The 22833-nt window shown below is 43.3% G+C and overlaps 1 protein-coding gene across 7 annotated transcripts in view; it reads left to right on the forward strand.

Annotated features, from left to right (window-relative positions):
* The first annotated feature begins 2004 nt into the window (after positions 1-2004).
* MYLK (myosin light chain kinase) overlaps positions 2005-22833 on the forward strand; it is a 265973-nt gene continuing 245144 nt past the window's right edge. For 4 of the 7 annotated variants that reach the window (XM_067738675.1, XM_067738679.1, XM_067738673.1 and 1 more), the window contains exons 1-2: positions 2005-2242; positions 6712-6770. The gene's annotated coding sequence lies outside the window, so the exon portion shown is untranslated. The other 3 variants (XM_067738676.1, XM_067738674.1, XM_067738678.1) reach the window with 1 other exon arrangement.

The raw sequence follows: 22833 nt of genomic DNA on the forward strand, positions 1-22833 counted from the left end.
CCGCGTACCGCAAAAAAAAAAAAAAAAAAAGTACAGTTCCCAGACTGTGGGAAACTCCACAGGTCAAAAGGCCTATTGTCCTTCAACAGATAAATTGTAACAAAAGGCTTAAAAGGCACATCAAGTTAAAAAAAAAATGGGCAAGATGCAACTTGGGAGATAATTATGTAAAGAAACTAGCAAAAGTGATAGGGATAGGGATGGGGCACATGGAGAGGCTTCTGGGGTGGCTGGCAGAGGTCTGTTTGCTGACTTGGGTGGTGACTACAAGGATGTTTGCCTCATAAAAATTCACCAGTCTATGTAATCTATATACTTGTTTTGTGTGGTTTTTCTGTACTTGTGTTTTATTTTACTATAAAAAGCATAATAAGTACTCCTTTACCTGGAATAAACAGTTTGGGGGGGGAAGGAAAGGGTCCAAATGAAGAGATCAGGAAGCTCTACAAAATATTTCATATCAGATGCAAACTAAATATTAGGCAAGAGGAAAAATATTAATTTTGAAAAGGCTGTATAGTTATCCTCCAAACCAATGAAGGATTCTTAACACACAACAAAGGAAAATATCAGAGGAACCCTGGGGCTAAAGTTTCAGAGCTGGAAGATGCCTGAAAAAAACAAAAAAACAAAAAACATCCCAAGGAGCTTCCTCATTTTCCAGATTAGAAAACTGAGGGCCAGAGATGGTGACTCCCACAAGCTCCACGAAGCTAGTGCCAGAACCAGGTCTAACACTCAGGTCTCCCAATCTGGGACTGTCCACCACAGAACAGACTTTGCTTCCTTTAGATTCAATTTTTTTTTTTTTAAGAAGTAGCTGAGTTGAACATTTTTAATATTTATCCAGAACATCCCATGATAACGTTTCAAATTGCATTCACAGCTGGATCTTCTGAGGGGAAATAAGATATAGAAATGCTTTCTCAGAGCTGGGTCTGGTTAGCCTAACAGCAGAATTGGGTGGGGGAACCCTGGCCTGAACCTTTGAGAGACTGTCTCTAATCTTAGGCCGTTCTTTCTTTGCCATCTATAGCCTCTTCCTCTACCTCTACCTTCCTCTTTTTTGCCTCGCCTTGGTCTGATTGCCTCTCCATTAAGTAGATATAGATCATACTCGCACGTTTAAAAGTAACTGTTAGGCGCTATCCTAAGCACTTTACCTGGCTTATCTCAGTGAAGCCTTTACATTCCTATGAGGCAGATTGTCCCATTTTAGAGATAAGAAGACAGAGTAACAGAGATTAGTAACTTGCCCCAAACTTTGCAGCTGTAAAGTAAGCGGTAGGGTTCTCAACTCCAGAACCCGCCTTTTTTTTTTTGCGGTACGCGGGCCTCTCACTGCTGTGGCCTCTCCCGTTGCGGAGCACAGGCTCCGGGTGCGCAGGCTCAGCTGCCATGGCTCACGGGCCTAGCCGCTCCGCGGCATGTGGGATCTTCCCGGACCGGGGCACGAACCCGTCTCCTCTCCATCGGCAGGCGGACTCTCAACCACTGCGCCACCAGGGAAGCCCCAGAACCCGCCTTTTTAAGGACTGTGTTATCTAGGCAGAACAAAATTGCACCTTGTGTCCAATTTTGAAAATGAGCAAGTTTTTCGCGATACTTTGTCCAAAAACCAAAATTGCATTCATTTGGGGGAATCTACTCGATTCGTTGTTGTTTTTGATAGCCATATCAAAGAAAAAATTAATTTTAAAGTCTACAGAGTTTTTCCAGTGTGTTCTTCTTTTGTGTATCAAGCGGTCTTCCACGGGAAAACATGAGAAAACACCCTGAAGGCCACCAGTCCGGTGTGCAAGGAGGAGTTGGGGCGGTGCGGGGGAAGGGCGAGGTGAACCGACGTCCAGCGCTCGGTTCCGCTCCGGATTCTCCTCTCCCGACCAGTGGGAGGAGGGCGGGTAGGCGTGGCGGAAGGACCGCAGGTCCATTCCCAGAGCGCTATGCAAATGACATGCAAATCAGCGCGTGTGAGCCAGAGGCGGCCTTTTGGGTCTGGACTCGGAGCGCCCTGCTCTCAGTCGCTAGCACACTCGCGTTTGCTCTCCCACTTGCTCGCTTTCTCGCCGGCTATTCACCCTCGCCCCGCCCCGTCCCGTGCGGGACTGGCCTCGCGGGCTCCCAGCGCCGCCCGGTCCGCAGCCGGCGGCGGATTGAGCGCTGAACCTGCGCTGCGCGCCGGTGGCCGGGACGCCCCCGCCGAGCGCCGTGCCTCGGCTCCCGGGCCGCTTTCGCCGCGCGGGTGAGTGAGCCCGCCCCACGCTTTTGTCCCGGCGCGGTCCCTGGGAGTCATTCCTCGAGGGCGGGGGTCCCGGTGTCGGGACCCTCCCTCGGGAGCCTGCCCCTGGCTCCACTGTTCGAGAGGGGTTCCTACGTGCGGCGAGGAGTTGGGGCGGGGTGTGGCGCGTAAGGCGGCGACCCCAGCGTTTCCAGGCAGCACGGTTTTCTTTTGAAAGGTGAGGTGCTTGGGGACAGTTATGCCGTTGTCTCTATAGGCGTCATCCGAAGGGGGCGCTTTTGATTTGAGGGCTGCAAATAGCCGCTAGCCTTCAAGGAAGAGAGGTGGGCTCTTCTCCCAGCTGCGGGGGCGAAGGTGCCACGTGAAAGTCCTTCTAGCCTAAACGCGAGTCAGGGAAGATAGGGCAGTGGCGGCAGCCCCGGCGTCCTAGGCAAAACTGGGGCGTCGGGCGTCAAAGTCTTGCTCTCCCTCCCTGCTCCTCACTGAAGCCCCTCGCCTGCTGTGCCTCCTTGTCTTCGACCGGAGTTTCATGGTTGAAGGACCCTTGTTCGCAGATCATTGCGGTTGGAAAGTTTAGGCTAAACTAATTCCCAGGTGTTAGCTGTCTATGGTTAAGGCAGAGCTCCTCCCTGGGAACTGTGGCTACTTACACTCTTCAAGACCCAAAGGGTTGAATTTCTAGGAGTGGTATTGCAGATGTGAAGACGGGCTGATGGGGAGAGCATCTCGTTGTTGTTGGGAGGGCACATCCTCTATATAGTAACCTGAGGGAGAAAGACCCAGCTTCTTTGAGTCCTAGAAGGGGTAAAAATAGCCCTTGCAATTGAAGGAGCTGGGCCCTGGTGGGGGAACACCCGGGCGGTCGGAACAGTGCCAGGCCTCAGGCCGCTGGTTTTACCATCCTTCCTCTCTCCAAGCGCAAAGAGCAGAGTATGTGCGATCCGCCCCCGCAGCCCCCAAGACCTCGGGAGCCTGCCTAGTGTTGCATCCCCCTTCCAGCTGGGGCTGTAGGTTCTTCCCTGCTTTAGTGCAATCTTTTGTCAAAATGCACAACTTGTCAATGAGTTATTTGCAAATGAGGGGCTTGAGAGAACCATTTAGGGAACCCCTCACACTTCAAAGCATCAGGGACCCACAGTGCAAGTCTCTGGGGGAAGTGTAGGTGCTTCTGGGTGCCTAAAAGGCATTTCAGGTTCTAGTAAAATATTTTTTGTTTTTTTCACTTTATTTCCCTCTTCCCCTCCATCTCTTTACTTTTAAATTCCTGACCCCCTTCCCTTCTCTCTTCGGTGATCCTCTGTCGTAGTCTCTTTCCCTGCCCTGCGTACTGCAGGGATGTAGAAGGTGATGCTGCTGGCACCATAGTGCCCTAGGCTGGTATGGAATGTTCTTTCTTCATGCCCAGAGTGAGGTTGGCCCTTTGTCTCCCATCCTAGGTGGGCCAGTAGCCTTCATCCAGAGCAGGGAGGAGCCTGGGCACTTGGCCCTGGGTGGGGAGTGGCTGGACGCTGGCTACTGGATGGGGTAGTGGGTACTCTGGGGACAAGAGCCTTTTCACCAAGATGTGCCTCTCTGTGCCTTCACTCATGATACAAAAAAATGCTGGTCCTCGTGCACTACTAGGCATGAGCTCGGAAAACTACCCCACAGTGGCAAAGGATCTGTGTGTTTGGTTTCTTTTGTGCAGTAACTAAATAACTGAGGAGGGGGTAGCTGGGGCCTTGGAGTATTTTCTTTATATGAGGTTTGCTGATCCTCTTATCAGGAGACTTTCCTCAGGGGTTAGATCTTGGGGGACATGTACAGAGCAGACTAGGCCCTGGGGAAGTTCCTGGTCTAACTGGTAAGCTTAGGTGGACTCACCTGCAGCCTGGACCTTAGACAGACAGGTGTAGTCACTATAGGGCAGGGGCCTCTGGCTGGCAGCTGCAGGGGAGTCTGCTGGGAAGGCTTGTCAGAAAAGGAGGCTGGCCCCAGATGGTGCTGGGGTTGAGAGGCCCTTGCAGTGCCACAAGTGGAGGAGGGGTTTTGATCGTAGCTGGGGAGTTCTGCCCCAGCCTCAGAGAAACAGACTGTGAATGCTCTGGGGTCACCGTGTACTCAGTGTCTACAAGAATGACCCCTTGCTTCCCCCCCAAGATATGAGAATGAGTCTGTGAAACAGTTGATTTATTGGCGCTTTGCTTTTTAAGAGGTTCAAGAGGTGACAGTTTGAGAATGCAGCCCAGCCTGGAGGTAGGGGTGCAGAGATCCCATGAACATGTGGACTTTTAGTATCTTTCTGAGAACAACACTTCTTCGTATTCTGGAAATATACACCAGGGCCGCTTGGAAGCCTAACTGCCCTTCCCCCGGTTCGAACCAACATACTCTGATTGGGAAATTGTTCATTCTTAAAAGCTTCCTGTCCTATCCTTTCTGTAAATGTAGGGAAATTTAGAGTACAACCCTTAGAAAGTAACCTTTCCGAATAAAAGACGTTGTCCTCTCCCAACTTGACTATTTGTCATTCTCCTCTGACCCGCAGAGAGTGTACCCAGAGGACACGAGGTAGGACTGTTTGCATGTGGACACATGGGTGGCATGGGGCTGGGAGTCCAGAGTGAGAGCAGCGCAGAAGAGTCACTAGGACAGGATCCTGTGCCACGTGACATCTGCCCCCTCCCTTCTGCTCCCTTAGCCCCCTGCTCCACAAGCACTGAAAGGTGAATGTGCTGGGCCAGGGTCTGCCGTGTGAGCCTCTCCCACCTGTGCAGTTCCGCAGATGAATGCCCTTGTCTCTTTATTGAGTTTTGGCTTCATACTTTTCCGTTTGTTTTAAGCCAACAGGTTGAGCAAATGCAGTTCTTACACTCTCAAGGTGGGTGGACCTCAGTATTTGTCACTACAGGTCAGCAGATGCGTCCCTCCTGCCCTGTTGGATGCACCTGTTGTCAGGGCTGCAGCCCTTGTGAAATGGAGGCGAGCCAGTAAGAATTGCTCCCTGTTTGTAGCTTGTGGGGATAAGGCTGGATTTCCAGAGGCTCACATTGTTCCGCTGCTCACTGTCCCTTTTATCTGAGGGTGAATGCGTACAATGGACACCCTACAAGGGAGCTGTGGCAATTTATGTATAGATCTGGCTTCTTGAATATCCCACTGTTGTCCCCTCCCCCCATTGTTGGTACTTCTGTCCCCCTTTCTCCCCTCCCCTCTTCTCTTGGGCCGTCTGGAGACAAAAGAAACGGGATGAGGAGAGGATTTCCTTTTCTTTCGGATCTGCTGCTTGATTCCGCCCTCCTCCCCCCACCCCGGACCCTGAGCCCCCAAATCGGATGGATGCTGATTTGTTAACGCGGGACCTTATGAGTTAGTTCTCATAATCTTTCAGGAACCAAATAGCTACACTGTTGAGCTTCCGTCGTTGAGGATGCTGTTTATGTTTTTTGTTTTCAGAGATTGATATTTCTGGTACAGAGTAGCTCTCCTTCAGATTTCTGGCAGGACAGGCAGCGTGAGAGTAGAATGTGATCTTTGGAGTTAAACTTGGGTTCAGAGCCATCCTGTTCCCTTACTGGCTGGATGTTCCTGGGTATGGTATTCAACCTCTGTGGGCTGACTGCAGTTTCTTCTTCTGACAATGAAGGTGGTCATAAAAATGAAATGAATATGTGGATATAAGGAGGCACAAAAGAAGGAATACCCGTTCTTCTACATATTGAGTAGTGTTCGCTAGGTTTGTGGAATGACCTGTACATCGGCCAACAAACATGAATTACAGACCTCCTCTCCACCTAGCCCTGTGGAGGATTATAAAAGGAAGTTAGTATGCCCAAGAGACTTCGGGTTTTTGTGGGGAGACAGCTAACATGTATGAAGTATATAATTAGAAAACAGGGATAAGTTCTGTGGCACAGACTCATTTGGGGGAATTTCAGAGGCTGGCGTGATAAGGAAAGGCCTCGAAGATGAGGAAGAGGGAGGGTGGGTACAGGCCCGAAGAGAAGAAGGTGGGAACACTTGGTTCCAGTGTCCAGATGCTCTCAGCTCCTCCTTTGTTAGAACCTGGTGAAGAACCTTTGACCCTGTGGTGAGCTCTCAACCATGCAGGACAGCTTGTCCTGAGATTTATTTTGGGGGTGTTTTCCCTCTGCTGCCCAGAATATTCCTGGAACAATTCTGTTTTCACTTTGTACTGGATCAAAAATTATGTGAGGCAAATCTGTAGCCAGAGTGAAAGCCCATCCCATGAAGACTTTTGGGTTCCCGGGGCTCTGTGTTCTTTCCTCATGCTTCATTTCTGTCAGTCCACCTGACACCTGCATTATCGTGAGGTGGACGCCCTCGTCTAAGAGGCCAAGGCATTGGTGGCAGAACCGGGAACAGCCAGAGCTATTATCACTCCACCCTGGTGGGGGATGGTGATGGGGTGGGAAGGCCTGACCTCGGCCAGAGAAATGGATGCATGTTGGTTCTATCATCTGTCCCACCAGGTTCTCCGAAGTCCTTGAAGGCTGGCCTCTTCAGTCTGAGGGTGCCCTGAGGAGCAGAGGTGAGTGTTCCTTATCTGGTCTGACTCTGTGATCACTGCCATCTCTCTGCTGCCAGGGCCCCTGCGTGCCTTATATCTGCCCACACAGCTTCCACCCGTCCCTGAAATCCTAGCCCGCATCCCGCCTGATAGCTAGACTCGACACCTGTGGCTGACACTGTCTTGTGGGTCTGCCTTGACTCTGGAATGTACCGTCTTTCACAGGAATTTTCACCCTATGAACAGTTGGAGGCTCTGGCCATCTGCACTGACCCTGGCAGGAATGCTCTTCTCCTTTTTTAGGGCTGGACTAGGTAGAATGTCTCCTGAGGCTGTGTGACAAACCAGGAAGAGGCCGTGGTTTGGAGTCAGCTCCAGCGCTGTCCAGGTCTCTGCAAGGGCATATATAAATGGAGCCCAGCCTGGAGTTAGGGGTTCAGAGATCCCATGAACACGTGGACCCCTTCTCTGCTTGCCTGAGGAGGCCGTGGGCAGATAAACAAATGCTTGGTAACTTTTATTGCGGTGCAGTTATAAGGTGTGGTGGCCCACCAGGCCTCGAGTTCCTGAGGGCAGAGGCCATGGTTCATCTCCGTGTCCTTACTCTTAGACCAGTAAGTAGTCTTAGTACCTGACACGCCACAGGTGCTGGGTTGAAGGCCTGGCTATTGAGTGAGTGGGAGTGTTCAAGAAAGATCCTAAGGCATCTCCCATCTGCTCCCAGAGAAGGTACTTTTCACTCATCTACCTCATGGTTAGGCATAACTGTTCTATTTTTCTCCTAAACATTATGCACTTTTCCTGCGGAGTACTAAGCCTGTTCAGAGAATGTGCCTAAAACGGACCTGTTTCTACCCTTCCTCATTATCCAGGTTCAGTTCTCTGTCCATATTTTTGTTTTAGTGTCAACAGAGCATAGTCGCTTGGTTGGTAACCTTGTGGAAATGGACATGTTCAAGAAGAGGCAGTAGGCTGTTTCAGTGTGCCCGTAACTTTCCTCTTATTACTACCGAAGCTTCTGTCTTCATGGTAGGGCCTCATGCTGGGCATGAGACAGTTAACGCAGTTGCTACTGATCTTACCCCATGATGTTTCAACTGAAGTGTTTTAGGGAGTTCTCAGGCTTTTGTTGTGATTGGGCAGTCACCTAGGGCACCAGCTGGTTGCAGATGGCCACGGCCACACAGCCCCTCCTCTTGTGGTTAGCCCCTGCTCTGGTTATCCCAGGCAGAGAGAATCCCTGGGTTTTACTTTCATATTGCTATTGCTCACGACCAGACCTTTGCTAGCTCACACTTGGACCATAAACTGGCTTCTCTGTGGCACAAATACATGTTACACTTGATTGCTTTGTTAATCTTAAAGCCCAGTCTGGCTGTGTCACTCCACCTTCAGAAACCTTCAGTGGCTCCCTGCTTCTCACAGAAAAGCCTTAACCTGAAGCGCAAGGGCCTCTGTAATCTGACCTCCAAGGCAACAAGACTCATTAACTTATTGTCCCTGAACCCAGTTTCCTATCTCTTTGCGTTTATGAGTTTATCCTCTCCAGGAATATTCTTCGCTTGCCTCTTTGTCTGACAAGTTCTTCTATCCTTAAATATTTGTTCAGGGAATGAATTAAGTTCCTAATACGTGTCAGGCACCTGCCCCAAAATGGAGACTGCCTTTGACCTCCTGAGCTTCAAGTTCCCCTCCTCATTTGAACTTCCGTAGGAACCTTGAATTGGTCCCTGTAAAATTTGTTTGATGGTGACAAGTCATATATTATTATGGAAAGTTTACTTGTTTAGTTTTATTCATGCTAAAATTTTTATATCTACAACCACACAGAAAAAACTTCAAGGGAAAGACCTGCCTAAAGGCTTTATCTCCTAATAGCAGTCTTCCAGATCCCACTAATAACAAAAATTCCTTTGGGAGCCTTGTTGGCAAAATAATCCATGCCTCCTAGTCCCCAGCCTAGACCTGGGTGTGGTCAGGGAATCTGTTTTTAACAAAGCTCCCCAGGTGTTTCCAATGTCAGCCAGATTTGAGAATCAATCTTGGTTGCTTTTTCACTATGTAATTATTTCTTTGATTTGTGTATTAGGAGAGATTCTTCAAAATTAACAGAAACCAACTCAGGCTAGTTGAAGAGAAAAAAAAAGGTAATAGTTGTATAGTGAAAGGAGATAACATTCCCATATTTTCTTGATTTCAAGTTACCATAGGCTGTAAGATTCATATCACTTTCTAGATTCTTAGGGGAAAAAAACACTTCCTTTAATATACACAATTTTAGAAGAATTTCTAAATTTCAATATGCTTTTATTCATATTCACTTTCTTTATCATTATCACAATCAAAGTATTCAGATCCTTCTGAATTGTGTTTGTCTATCAGAATTACACAAGACTTCAAGATAAAATGCTGTTTTTGATAATGTGTGCTCATGATATTTGAATGTTGAGCCATCCTTGAATTCCTAAGATAAATTCTTGAATAAATACTTGGTCATGTATAGTTTTGGTAAACACCTTGTCGGCTTTGATTTTCTAATACTCTATTGGAATTTTTTTTTTGCATTTATGGTCATAAGTGAGATAGAACTAATAACTGTCTTTGCCCTTGGCTGATTTTGTGTGTGCCCACGATTTTGGCATCTTCAGCCCCTTTAGGATCGACAGAATAATTCTGAGGAGTACCAAAGTATACCAGGGTTTTATCTACGTTTCATTTAGGTTAAACTTTTAGCTCTGGTTTAAGTCCTATAAGAAAATAATGTTGCTAAAAGTCTTCTTCTGAAAGTTAACTGGAAGCTTTGAAAAAACTATTGTTCAGTACCCAGCTGATCATGTGTTGCACGTGAATTAGTGACACCAACTTTTCCTATCTTTGAAAAGTCTATGCTTTATTCTGATACATGTGGCAGTTTCTATTGCCTTTGATTCCATTGCTTGACAAGTGGTAGGTGTTGTTTTAGTTACACAATAACTTTTCTTTTCCATGCTGCATCATGGCGGAATCTTTTCTTTTTTTTAATTTTTAAAATTTTGGCTGCATTGGGTCTTCATTGCTGTGCACGGGCTTTCTCTAGTTGCGGCGAGCGGGGGCTACTCCTCATTGTGGTGCACAGGCTTCTCATTGCGGTGGCTTCTCTTGTTGCGGAGCCCAGGCTCTAGGCGCGTGGGCTTCCGTAGTTGTGGCTCATGGGCTCTAGAGCGCAGGCTCAGTATTTGTGGCGCATCGGCTTTGTTGCTCCGCGGCATGTGGGATCTTCCCGGACCAGGGATCGGACCTGTGTCTCCTGCATTCGCAGGCGGATTCTTAACCACTGTGCCACCAGGGAAGTCCCCAGAATCTTTTTTAAGACATTTTTTTCTCATTAAAAAAAATTGAGGTATAATTTATGTATAATAAGATTAACTTATTTTAGTGTACAACTTTGCATTTTGACAAACATAGATAGTCATATAAGCATTACCACAATCAAGATATAGAATATTTCCCTTACTTCCAAAAATTGCCTTGGACACTTTAAAAAAAATTTTTTTTTAAATTAATTAGTTTTGGGGGTGCTGCATTGGGTCTTCATTGCTGCACGCAGGCTTTCTCTAGTTGCGGCGAGCAGGGGCTACTCTTCCTTGCAGTGCATGGGCTTGTCATTGCATGGCTTCTCTTGTCACAGAGCATGGGCTCTAGGTGCACAGGCTTCAGTAGTTGTGGCTTGCGGGCTCTAGAGTGCAGGCTCAGTAGTTGTGGTGCACGGCTTAGTCGCTCCGTGGCACGTGGGATCTTCCTGGACCAGAGTTTGAACCCGTGTCCCCTGATTTGGCAGGTGGATTCTTTTTTTTTTTAAATTTTTATTTATTAATTTATTTATTTTTAGCTGCATTGGGTCTTCGTTGTGGTGCACGGGCTTCTCATTGTGGTGGCTTCTCTTGTTGCAGAGCACCGGCTCTAGGCATGCGGGCTTCAGTAGTTGTGGCACACGGGCTCTAGAGCACAGGCTCAGTAGTTGTGGCTCACAGGCTTAGTTGCTCCACGGCATGTGAGTTCTTCCCAGACCAGGGCTCAAACCCGTGTCCCCTGCATTGGCAGGCGGATTCTTAACCACTGCACTACCAGGGAAGCCCTGGCAGGCAGATTCTTAACCACTGCGCTACCAGAGAAGCCCACCTTGGGCACTTTTATAGTCAACTCTTCTACCACCTGAAGACCCTAAGTGGGAATCACTGGTCTGATTTCTGTACCTATGATTTTGCCTCTCTCAGAATGTCATATAGTACGTAGCCTTTTAAGTTTACCTTCTTTCATTTAGCCTATATTCTGCTATTCATACCTATATTCTAGTAGGTATACTTTTATCAGTGTGTTGCAGAGTTATCTGTGTTGTTGGGTATACCAGTAGGTCATTCCTGTATGCTACTGAGTGTTATTCCGTTGTATGTATTTCTCTATTAGCCAGTTGAAGGACATTAGGGCTGTTTCCAGTTTGGGGTAATAATGAATAATTCACTCTGAGTATTTGTGTACAGGTTTTTATGTGAACATAGATTTTCACTTCACTTGGGTAAATAGGAATGGGATTGCTGGGTGATATGGTGTATTATAATAAAATGGCAAACTGTTTTCCAAAGTGGCTCTACCATTTTGCATTCCCACTAGCAATGTACAAGGGTTATAGTTTCCATATCCTTGTCAGCACTTAGTATTGCCAGACTTTTAAAAATTTTTAGATATTCTAATAAGTATACTTTTATCATTGTGGTTTTAATTTGCAATTCCTTAATGAATAATAATGTTTAGCATCTTTGTTTCATTTTCATTGAGTTTTGAGATATAATTTTTCATTTTCTGGACATGAGTCCAGACATGTTTAGCAAATATTTTTTCATTGTCTATAGCTTGTCTTTTTATTCTCTTAACAAAGTCTATTTTTGCAGAGCAGAAGTTTTTAATTTTGCCGAGGTCCAATTTATCAATTGAAAAAATATATTCTTTTGGTGTTGTATCTAAGAATTACCTAATATGAAGTCATTAAGATTTTCTCCAGTACTTTCTTTAAGATGTCTTATAGTTTTAGGTTTTACATTTAGGTCTAATCCATTTTGAGTTAGTTTTTGTACATGGAGCAAGGTATAGATAGAGGTTCTTTTTGCATACAGATGTCCAATTTCTCTAGCACCATAGTGAAATGACTATCCTTCCCCTTGAAGGATTGAATTGCCTTTGTATCTTTGTTGGAAATCAGTTGAAAATATATGTGTGTGTCTGTTTCTGACTATTCTGTTCCATTGGTTTATGTGTATATCCTTTCAGCAATACCACACTGTCTTGATTATTGTAGGTTTGTTTTAAGTTTTGAAATCAGGTAGTGTGAATCCTTCAACTTAGTTCTTCCTTTTCCAAATTGTTTTGACTATTCTATATCTTTGCCTTTCATATATATTTTAAAATCATTTTATTGGTTTCTGCATAAAATCCTGCTGGAAGTTTCATTAGTATTGTATTGAATCTATAGATCAGTTTAGGGAGAATTGACATGTTAACAATTTTGGGTCTTCTAATACATAAATAAACTCCATCTCTGCACTTATTGAGGTCTTTGATTTCTTCATCAGTGTTTTGTAGTTTTAGCATAGTAAATATTGGACATATTTTGCTAGACTAATAGCTATGTATTTCATATTTTTGGTGTAATTGTAAATGGCACTTTCAGTAAAATTCTGTTTTCCAGTTGTTCATTGCTAGTACAGTTGACCCTTGAACAACTTGGGGGTTAGGAGTACTGACCTTCCTTGCAGTTGAAAATTCGTGTATAACTTAGAGTCAGTCCTCTGTATCTGTGATTCCTACTTATCTGAGGTTCTGCATCTGCAGATTCAACCAACCGAGGATCATGTAGTACTGTAGTATTTACTATTGATAAAATTCATGTATAAGTGGACCCACTTAGTTTAAACCCATGCTGTTCAAGGGTCAACTGTAAATACAATTGACATGTTATTTCAGTGGATTTTAAAAAGATTTAAATCAGAGGATAAAGTGTACCAAAATATGTACCTATAGAATTTGGAAATTAATATAATTGGTATATAATTGTTTGAAGCTAACCAACACCATAAAAATATGTAATTTAGGAGGCTGAGTTATAGAACCAATTTTCAACCCTCCTCTGCCTCTTAACTATTTCCCTGAGCTTTTCTCTTTCTAACAATTGATTTTTGTATATTAATCTTTGTATCTTGTGACCTTTCTTATAAATTTATTTATTTATTATTTTTGGCTTCATTGGGTCTTCTTTGCTGTGCGTGGGCTTTCTCTAGTTGTGGCAAGCGGGGTCTGCTCTTGGTTGCGGTGAGTGAGCTTCTCATTGTGGTGGCTTCTCTTGTTGTGGAGCACAGGCTCTAGGCATGCGAGCTCAGTAGTTGTGGCTCATGGGCTCTAGAGCACAGGCTCAGTAGTCGTGGTGCACGGGCTTAGTTGCTCCACGGCATGTGGGATCTCCCAGACCAGGGCTTGAACCCATGTACCCTGCATTGGCAGGCAGATTCTTAACCACTGCGCCACCACGGAAGTCCCTGTATCTTGTGACCTTTCTAAACTCACTAGTTCTAGTAGCTTTTTTTAAGATTCTTTGGGATTTTCTATGCAGGTAATATGTTATCTGTGAATAAAGACAGTTTTATTTTCAATCTAATTTATTTGACTTGTATTTATTTTTCTTGCCTTGTTGTGCTGGTTAGGATCTTCAGTATAATGTTAAAAAGGAGAGGTGAAAATAAACATCTTTGTCTTATTTCCAATCTTAGGTGGCAAGCATTCAGTCTCATACCATTATGTTTGATGCTAGCTGTGTGATTTTTGTAGATATTCCTTATTATGTTGAGGAAGTTCCCTCTACTCCTAGCTTGTTGAGATTTTTTAATTTGAATGGATAATGATTTTTTTTCAAGTGCTCTTTGTAGATCTGTTGAAATGATCATGTATATCTTTTTTTTTTGTCCAAGAGTTGGCAGATGTTTTCTTAAAGGGCAAGTGTCTTAGTCTGTTTAGAATGCTATAACAAAATACCACTGAATGGATAACTTATAAACAACAGAAATTTATTGCTCACAGTTCGGGAGGCTGGTAAGTTCAAGATCAGAGTTCCAGCATGGTCAAGTTTTAGAGTGTCCTCTTCCTAGTTCATAGCCAGCACTTTCTTCCTGTGTCCTCTACATGGTAGAATGGGTTAGGGATCTCTTTGGAGTCTCTTTTATAAGGGCACTAATCCTATTCATGAGAGCTCCATCCTTATGACTTAAGCACCTCCCAAAGTTCCCACCTTTTAATATCATCATCTTTGGGGGTTAGGATTTCAACATATAAATTTTGGAAGGACACAAGCATTCAGATCATAGCAGCCAGAGAGTAAATATTATAGCCTTTGTGGGCCATAAGGTCTCTACTCGACTCTTACAAGGTCTCTAATCAGTGACTCAGCTCTGCCATTGCAGTATGAAACCAACCATAAACAATACATAAATGAATGCGCATGTCTGTGTTCCAGTAGTTATTATTTACAAAGACAGGCTGCATAGTTTGCTGATCTCTGCTTTAGTCTGTTGATATGCTGAATTACATTAATTAATTTCTGTATGATTAACCAGCCTTACATTCCAGGAATAAACTCCACTTGGTCATGATATATTATTAATCTTTTTGTATATTGCTGGGTTGAATTTACTAACATTTTATTGAGGTTTTTTGTGTGTGTGCATTTATACTTATGAAGGATATTGGGCTAGTTCTCTTCTTATAATGTCTTTGTCTGATTTTGGTGTCAGGGTATTGGTTACCTCATAAAAGGAGCTGTGAAGTGTTTCCTCCACTTCTATTTCCTGGAAGAGTTGTACAGGGTAGCTATTGTTTATTTCTTAAACTTTTGGTAGAATTTTCCTGTGGAGCCATTTGAACCTGGTGTGATTTCTGAGATAGTTTTAACTGCAAACTAAATTATTTAAGTGTAGGGCTATCTAGGTCATCATTTTTTCCTTGAGTGATTTTTTTAAACATCTTTATTGGAGTATAATTGCTTTACAATTGTGTTAGTTTCTGCTTTATAACAAAGTGAATCAGCTATACATATACATATATCCCCATATCTCTTCCCTCTTGCTTCTCCCTCCCACCCTCCCTATCCCACCCCTCTAGGTGGTCACAAAGCACTGAGCTGATCTCCCTGTGCTATGTGGCTGCTTCCCACTAGCTATCTATTTTACATTTGGTGGTATATATAAGTCCGTGTCAACTTGAGTGTTTTTTGGTAGTTTGTGCTTTGGGGGTAATTTGTTTCATCCAAAATGTAGAATTTATGGGCAAATATCGTTGATAATATTTGCTTATTATCCTTTTAATGTCTTTAGGGATTATAGTGATGTCTCTTCTTTCATTACTAATATTTGTAGTTTGTATCTTTTTTGCTCTCTGCCAGTCTGGCCAGAGGTTTGTCAACTTTATTGATATTTTCAAAGAACCAGCTTTTGGTTTCTTTGATCATTCTCTGTTAATTTTCTGTTTTCAAGTTCATTGATTTCTTCTCTTTATTATTTGTTTTCTTCTGCTTGCTTTGGTTTAGTTTCTCTTCCTTTACTAGTTTGCTAAAGTGGAAGCTTAGATCATTGATTTGAGACCTCCAGAATTCTCCTTTTTGGGGGTAGTTGGGTTGGGAAGGTGAACATGGAGGTATAGAAGGAGTTTTTCTGCATCTACAAGCATTTATTATGAAAGCTTTAGTAAAAGCCTGTGCCAGATTCTTCCAGAGAGCCCTGAGGTTTTTACCTGCGAGTGGGACCAGTGGGAGGGAGGAGTGGAAGTTGTACCTTGGACTGTTTTCCTTGTGGAAGGCAATGGCCTGGTCTTCCGGCCCTGAGAGTCTGGGACCCTAATGCTCACATCTGCTTCCCAACCTGGTCTGTAGAACAGAGAGTAGAGGGAGTTGAAGTTGCTGTAGTTTTATGGGTGAAATGGCTCTTTCCCAATAATTTAGATCAAGGGTCAACAAACTTTTTCTGAAAAGAGCCAGTAGTAAAAATTTTCAACTTAGCAGGCTATATAATATCTGTCACAAGTATTCAACTCTGCCATTTTTTTTTGTAGAATGAAAACAGCCATAGATAATATGTGAATGAATGGTCATGGTTGTGTTTCAATAAAACTTTATTTACAAAACCAGACAGTTTGGCCTATGGGGCATAGTTTGCCCACCCCTGCTGTAGTCTGTTAATATGGTGAATTACATTGATTGATTTTCAAATGTTGAACCAGCCTTGCATTCCCGAGATAAGCTTCACTTAGTTTAGAGCATCTGGTCTGCACCTATCCGTGTCTTTGTTTCTTAGCTTGTCACCGAGCTGGGAGCTTCTCAGGAGCAGGGTCATAGTATAGTACCACCTCTTATCTCCCATCAAGCATATAGGGGATGGTTAGTAAATATTTGCAGCCCATGGAAAGAACTGTGCATGTCCATGGTGCTCCTGCTGACCTCCCTTTATGGTCCCCTCAGGGGCTCAGAGGAAATGGGGGATGTGTGGAGGAGTTGGGCCCAAGTGCTGTCACTGCAGGCACAGGCTGATCTTTCATTTCGGAGTCTATTTTGGAAACATGACTTAAGTTTGGTCTGTGGGGCACTGCTTTCTAATTACTCTCTCCTTTTCCTAAGAATTGTGGTTGACACAGGAAGTCAGGCATCCAGATGCCAGCCTAGTGCTGGTGTTCTGAAAGGGCTTGACTGACCCCTACCAGGGCCCTGGTCTCCTTTTACAGAGGGTGTGCCAGTGTGTGGGAGAGCCGGAGCAGGAGGGGGTCCCGTCTGGCTCCTGAATGTGAACACGCCTGACCTTTGTGTCTCTGGCAGCTATGTGTTGACCACGTAGTGCCATGGCAACTTGGTGCACCAGACACATTTTGTATAGGCGGGTTGCAGAATCCATCTCGGCTACTTCTTCTCATTGACTGGGAGAGCAGGTGTGTGGTTGATGGGGAGGTCCGGGCTTTGCAGCTCGCACACCTGGGTTTGAATCCCAGCTCAGCAACGTATTAGATGGGTGAGCCTGGGAAACTATTTAACTACTCTGAACTTCCCTTCACTCATTTCTAAAATGAAGATGCTCACAACCTCCCAGCATTGTTGCGAGGGTTACATTAAACACCCCACCCCCTCTCCTGAGAGATGAGGGGGGACTCTGAAGGATGTTAAGCAGGGAGTGGTGGGCAAAAGAAATGCAAAACAGGTTACAAACATGATGGGAAAATCCACTAGACATCTAGGGTATGGAGAGGGGTGTTAGTCACTTTCTCCCTTCTCAGGTATTTTTTGACTGAAGGCTGGGGAGGGGCGACTCAGGGGCTGAGTGTCTGATTTTGCTCTGGAGTAGGGAGGGGCCGGCTGCCAGGTCTGGGTGGGGCCTTGGATTGTTTGGTGCTTTTGCCTTATTCAGCCTGGTTCACTGGGATGGGAACAGGGTCCTGGGACTGCGCCAGACTCTGGTGAGTGGAACCGATTGCACAATTGCCTGGTGTTTGACAGTGTCAGACCCCTAGGACCTGGTGACAGTAATAACCGTCCTTTAGACATGTGTAGGCCCTCACTGTGGACAGAACACATTTGTACCATCCTTACTGCCCAGTGACGTGCGGGAGGGGTGAGGAGAGTTCTCCCCAAATGCCATCAGGACGCCCCCACCTCTTTGTGTGCTCTGGGGTCTCTGCTTTCCTTTGCAGGCATTCTAGACCCCTGAGTACGGTTGTTAGGGGATGAGACCCCTGTGTCTCCTGCCGGAAATCAGTGAATCAAGGAAACTGTTGCTTCCAGGCCCACCCTGCCCACCCTCTGGAGGAATCAGACCAAGGCTTTTACTAGAGAGCTCATAAAACTTGTTAGAGGATTGGAAATTAAATAAAGTTCCAGTTTGGTCATCCTGAGATGATTTTATATTATCGTACCTCAAAACAACACTAACGTGTAATATCCCTGGTTAAAAAACAGTGTTAATCTTCTACTACATGAGATAAAATTCTAACTGTTCAACTCGGCATGCAAGATAGGCTACAATTGGACTCCCACCACATGAGATATTCAGTTGTCATTGAGTCTGTAAGTACTTTTCATTGGATAATGATTTTATAGTTTACTTAATGGTTCACACATTTTGCATTTAATTTTTTCAGTCTTATGATGTTATTCTTGTTCCTGTTTTATAGTTGAGGGCCTAAGGCTCAGAGAATTTAAAAAGAACGTGTCCTATTTCACATGGCCATGGTAAAGTCACTGCTCTAAGCAGAGGGCATAAAGTAGTGGTCCCTTGCCACTTGCTAGCTGTGTGACCTTGAACAGGTTTATCTCTAAAAAAGGGATAACACAGCTTTGTCATAAGATTTTTATGAGGGTGAAATAAGATAATCCAAGCAAAACATTTGGTGTATTGTCTGCTGTATAGTAAGGGCTCAGGAAATGTTAGGTATTATTATGACACTCTCTTTTAACTGTTCTGCAATTAATGTTTCCAGTTTTTATTCCACAATTATGAGTAACACTGCTATAATTATCTTTGTCCAAATTGTTTGTTTTTTTTCTGTTGTGTCATTTCCTTGGTATTCCAAGAATAGCATTAGCAGGTTGAAAGGTACATTACGATCCTCTTTTTTTTTTTTTTTTTTTTGCTTTTGTTCCATATTGCCAAAGAGCCTATTACTGGGATGATTTTGTTTAATTTGTTTTGCTATTGGACCCATGGGAGTGATCGGTCTTCTGTGGATGGTACTTCCCTGTGACCTCGCAGCCTGTTACAGGGACCATCAGTCGTTCTTAAGTAGGGTAAAAAGGCCAACAGATCCTAGACTGGTTGGAGCCAAACCGTATAAAACAGGTTGTGCCCATAGCAAGACATAGATCAACGTGGTCAGCAAATTGTACCCCAAACCCTAGGCATGACTGGCTTCTCACCTGCTTCCTGCAGGCTCCCTGGGTGGACTCGGTACATGCACTGTTGGTAGATATGAAGGATGAGGAGTGGTGAAGGGGGAGGTGGGAGCTGCTTCTGAGCACCTGACCTGGAATTACAGGGAGAAAGCCTGTGTATGGGGACCACGGGTACCTCCAGACTTTTTATATATGCAAGGGTGCTAGTTTCTTAGGGCTGCTGTGACAAAACTACCACACACTTGCTTAGAACAGCAGAAATTTATTCTTTCACAGTCCTAGAGGCTAGAAGTCTGAAATTACAGTGTCAGCAGAGCCACATTCCCTTTGAAGGCTCTAGGAAAGACTGCTTCCTCGTCTCCTTTAGCAGCTGGTGGGTTGCTGACAAACGGCTGGCATTCCTTGGCTTGCACATGCGTCACTCTAATCTCTGCCTCCATCTGCAGGTGGCTGTCTCTCTTCTGTGTCTCTGTGTGTTGTGTATGTGTCCAAATTTCCCTCTTCTTGTAAGGACACCAGTCATTTCATTAGGGAGCATCCTGCTCCCGTGTGAACTCATCTTAACTTGCAAAGACTCTATTTCCAAATAAAGTTATATTCACAGGTTGGATGGGAGGCGGGGGGCGGTTAGGATTTCAACGTGACTTTTTTTTTTTTTTTTGCTTTTATTTTTACTTATGTTTTTTTGAATTTTATTTTTTTATACAGCTGGTTCTTATTAGTTATCCATTTTATACATATTAGTGTATACCTGTCAATCCCAATCTCCCAATTCATCACACCACCACTATCACCACCACCCCCACCGCTTTCCCCCCTTGGTGTCCATACATTTGTTCTCTACATCTCTGTCTCAATTTCTGCCTTGCAAACCGGTTCATCTGTACCATTTTTCTAGGTTCCACATATATGCGTTAATATACGATATTTGTTTTTCTCTTTCTGACTTACCTCACTCTGTATGACAGTCTCTAGATTCATCCACGTCTCTACAAATGACCCAATTTCATTCCATTTTATGACTGAGTAATATTCCATTGTATATATGTACCACATCTTCTTTATCCATTCGTCTGTCGATGGGCATTTAGGTTACTTCCATGACCTGACTACTGAAAATAGTGCTGCAATGAACATTGGGGTGCATGTGTCTTTTTGAATTATGGTTTTCTCTGGGTATATGCCCAGTAGTGGGATTGCTGGGTCATGCGGTAATTCTATTTTTAGTTTTATAAGGAACCTCCATACTGTTCTCCATAGTGGCTGTATCAATTTACATTCCCACCAACAGTGCAAGAGGGTTCCCTTTTCTCCACACCCTCTCCAGCATTTATTGTTTGTAGATTTTCTGATGATGCCCATTCTAACTGGTGTGAGGTGATACCTCATTGCAGTTTTGATTTGCATTTCTCTAATATTTAGTGATGTTGAGCAGCTTTTCATGTGCTTCTTGGCCATCTGTATGTCTTTGGAGAAATGTATATTTAGGTCTTCTGTGCATTTTTTGCATTGGGTTGTTTGTTTTTTTAATATTGAGCTGCATGAGGTGTTTATATATTTGGGAGATTAATCCTTTGTCCGTTGATTCATTTGCAAATATTTTCTCCCATTCTGAGGGTTGTCTTTTTGTCTTCTTTGTAGTTTCCTTTGGTTTTAAAAGCTTTTAAGTTTTATTAGGTCCCATTTGTTTATTTTTGTTTTTATTTCCATTACTCTAGGAGGTGGATCAAAAAAGACCTTGCTGTGATTTATGTCAAAGAGTGTTCTTCCTATGTTTTCCTCTGAGAGTTTCATAGTATCCGGTATTACATTTAGGTCTCTAATCCATTTTGAGTTTATTTTTGTGTATGGTGTTAGTGAGTGTTCTAATTTCATTCTTTTATGTGTAGCTGTCAGTTTTCCCAGCACCACTTATTGAAGAGACTGTCTTTTCTCCATTGTATATCCTTGCCTCCTTTCTCATAGTTCAGTTGACCATAGGTGCGTGGGTTTATCTCTGGGCTTTTTATCCAATTCTACTGATCTGTATTTCTGTTTTGTGCCAGTACCACGTTGTCTTGATTACTGTAGCTTTGTAGTATAGTCTGAAGTCAGGGAGTCTGATCCTGCAGCTCTGTTTTTTCCCCTGAAGACTGCTTTGGCTATTCAGGGTCTTTTGTATCTCCATAAAAATTTTAAGATTTTTTGTTCTAGTTCTGTAAAAAATGTCACAGGTAATTTGATAAGGATTGTATTGAATCTGTAGATTGCTTTGGGTAGTGTAGTCACTTTCACAATATTGATTCTTCCAATCCAAGAACATGGTATATCTCTTCATCTGTGTCATCTTTGATTTCTTTCAGCAGTGTCTTATAGTTTCCTGAGTATAGGTCTTTTACCACCTTAGGTAGGTTTATTCCTAGGTATTTTATTCTTTTTGTTACAATGGTGAATGGGATTGTTTCCTTAATTTCTGTTTCTGATCTTTCATTGTTAGTATATAGGAATGCAAGAGATTTCTGTGCATTAATTTTGTATCCGGCAACTTTACCAAATTCATTGATCAGCTATAGTAGTTTTCTGGTGGCATCTTTAGGATTCTCTATGTATAGTATCATGTCATCTTCAAACAGTGACAGTTTGACTTCTTCTTTTACAATTCGCATTCGTTTTATTTCTTTTTCTTCTCTAATTACCATGGCTAGGACTTCCAAAGCTATGGTGAATAATAGTGACGAGAGTGGACATCCTTGTCTTGTTCCTGATCTTAGAGGAAATGGTTTCAGTTTTTCACCATTGAGAATGATGTTTGCTGTGGCTTTGTCATGTGTGACCTTTATTATGTTGAGGTAAGTGCCCTCTATGCCCACACTCTGGAAAGTTTTTATCATAAATTGGTGCTGAATTTTGTCAAAAGCTTTTTCTGCATCTATTGAGATGATCATATGGTTTTTATTCTTCAATTTGTTAATATGGTGTATCACATTGATTGATTTGTGTATATTGAAGAATCCTTGCATCCCTGGTATAAATCCCACTTGATCATGGTGTATGATCCTTTTAATGTGTTGTTGGATTCTGTTTGCTAGTATTTTGTTGAGGGTTTTTGCATCTATATTCATCAGTGATATTGGTCTGTAATTTTCTTTTCTTGTAGTATCTTTGTCTGCTTTTGCTATCAGGGTGATGGTGACCTCATAGAATGAGTTCGGGAGTGTTCCTTCCTCTGCAGTTTTTTGGAAGAGTTTGAGAAGGATGGATGTTAGCTCTTGTCTAAATGTTTGATAGAATTCACCTGTGAAGCCATCTGGTCCTGGACTTTTGTTTGTTCGAAGATTTTTAGTCACAGTTTCAATTTCATTACTTGTGATTGGTCTGTTCATATTTTCTATTTCTTCCTGGTTCAGTCTTGGAAGGTTATACTGTTCTAAGAATTTGTCCATTTCTTCCAGGTTGTCCATTTTATTGGCATAGAGTTACTTGTAGTACTCTCTTATGATGCTTTGTATTTCTGCAGTGTCCATTGTAACTTCTCCTTTTTCATTTTTAATTTTATTGATTTCAGTCCTCTCCCTTTTTTCTTGTTGATTCTGGATAAAGGTTTATCAATTTTGTTTATCTACTCAAAGAACCAGCTTTTAGTTTTATTGATATTTGCTATTGTTTCTTTGTTTGTATTTCATTTATTTCTGCTCTGATATTTATGATTTCTTTCCTTCTACTAACTTCGGGTTCTACTTGTTCTTCTTTCTCTAGTTCCTTTAGGTGTAAGGTTAGATTGTTTATTTTAGATGCTTCTTGTTTCTTGAGGTAAGCTTGTATTGCTATAAAATTCCCTCTTAGAACTGCTTTTGCTGCATCCCATAGGTTTTGGATCATTGTGTTTTCGTTGTAATTTGTCTCTAGGTATTTTTTGATTTTCTCTTTGATTTCTTCAGTGATCTCTTGGTTATTTAGTAACATACTGTTTAGCCTCCATGTGTTTGTGTTTTTTACGTTTTTTCCCCCCTGTAATTGATTTCTAATTTCATAGCGTTGTGGTCAGAAAAAATGCTTGATATGATTTCAGTTTTCTGAAATCTACTGAGGCTTGACTTGTGACCCAGGATGTGATCTCTCCTGGAGAATGTTCCGTGTACACTTGAGAAGAAAGTGTAATCT

Source organism: Pseudorca crassidens, chromosome 5 (assembly GCF_039906515.1).
Source record: "Pseudorca crassidens isolate mPseCra1 chromosome 5, mPseCra1.hap1, whole genome shotgun sequence".
In the NCBI taxonomy this organism is placed as follows: Eukaryota; Metazoa; Chordata; class Mammalia; order Artiodactyla; family Delphinidae; genus Pseudorca; species Pseudorca crassidens.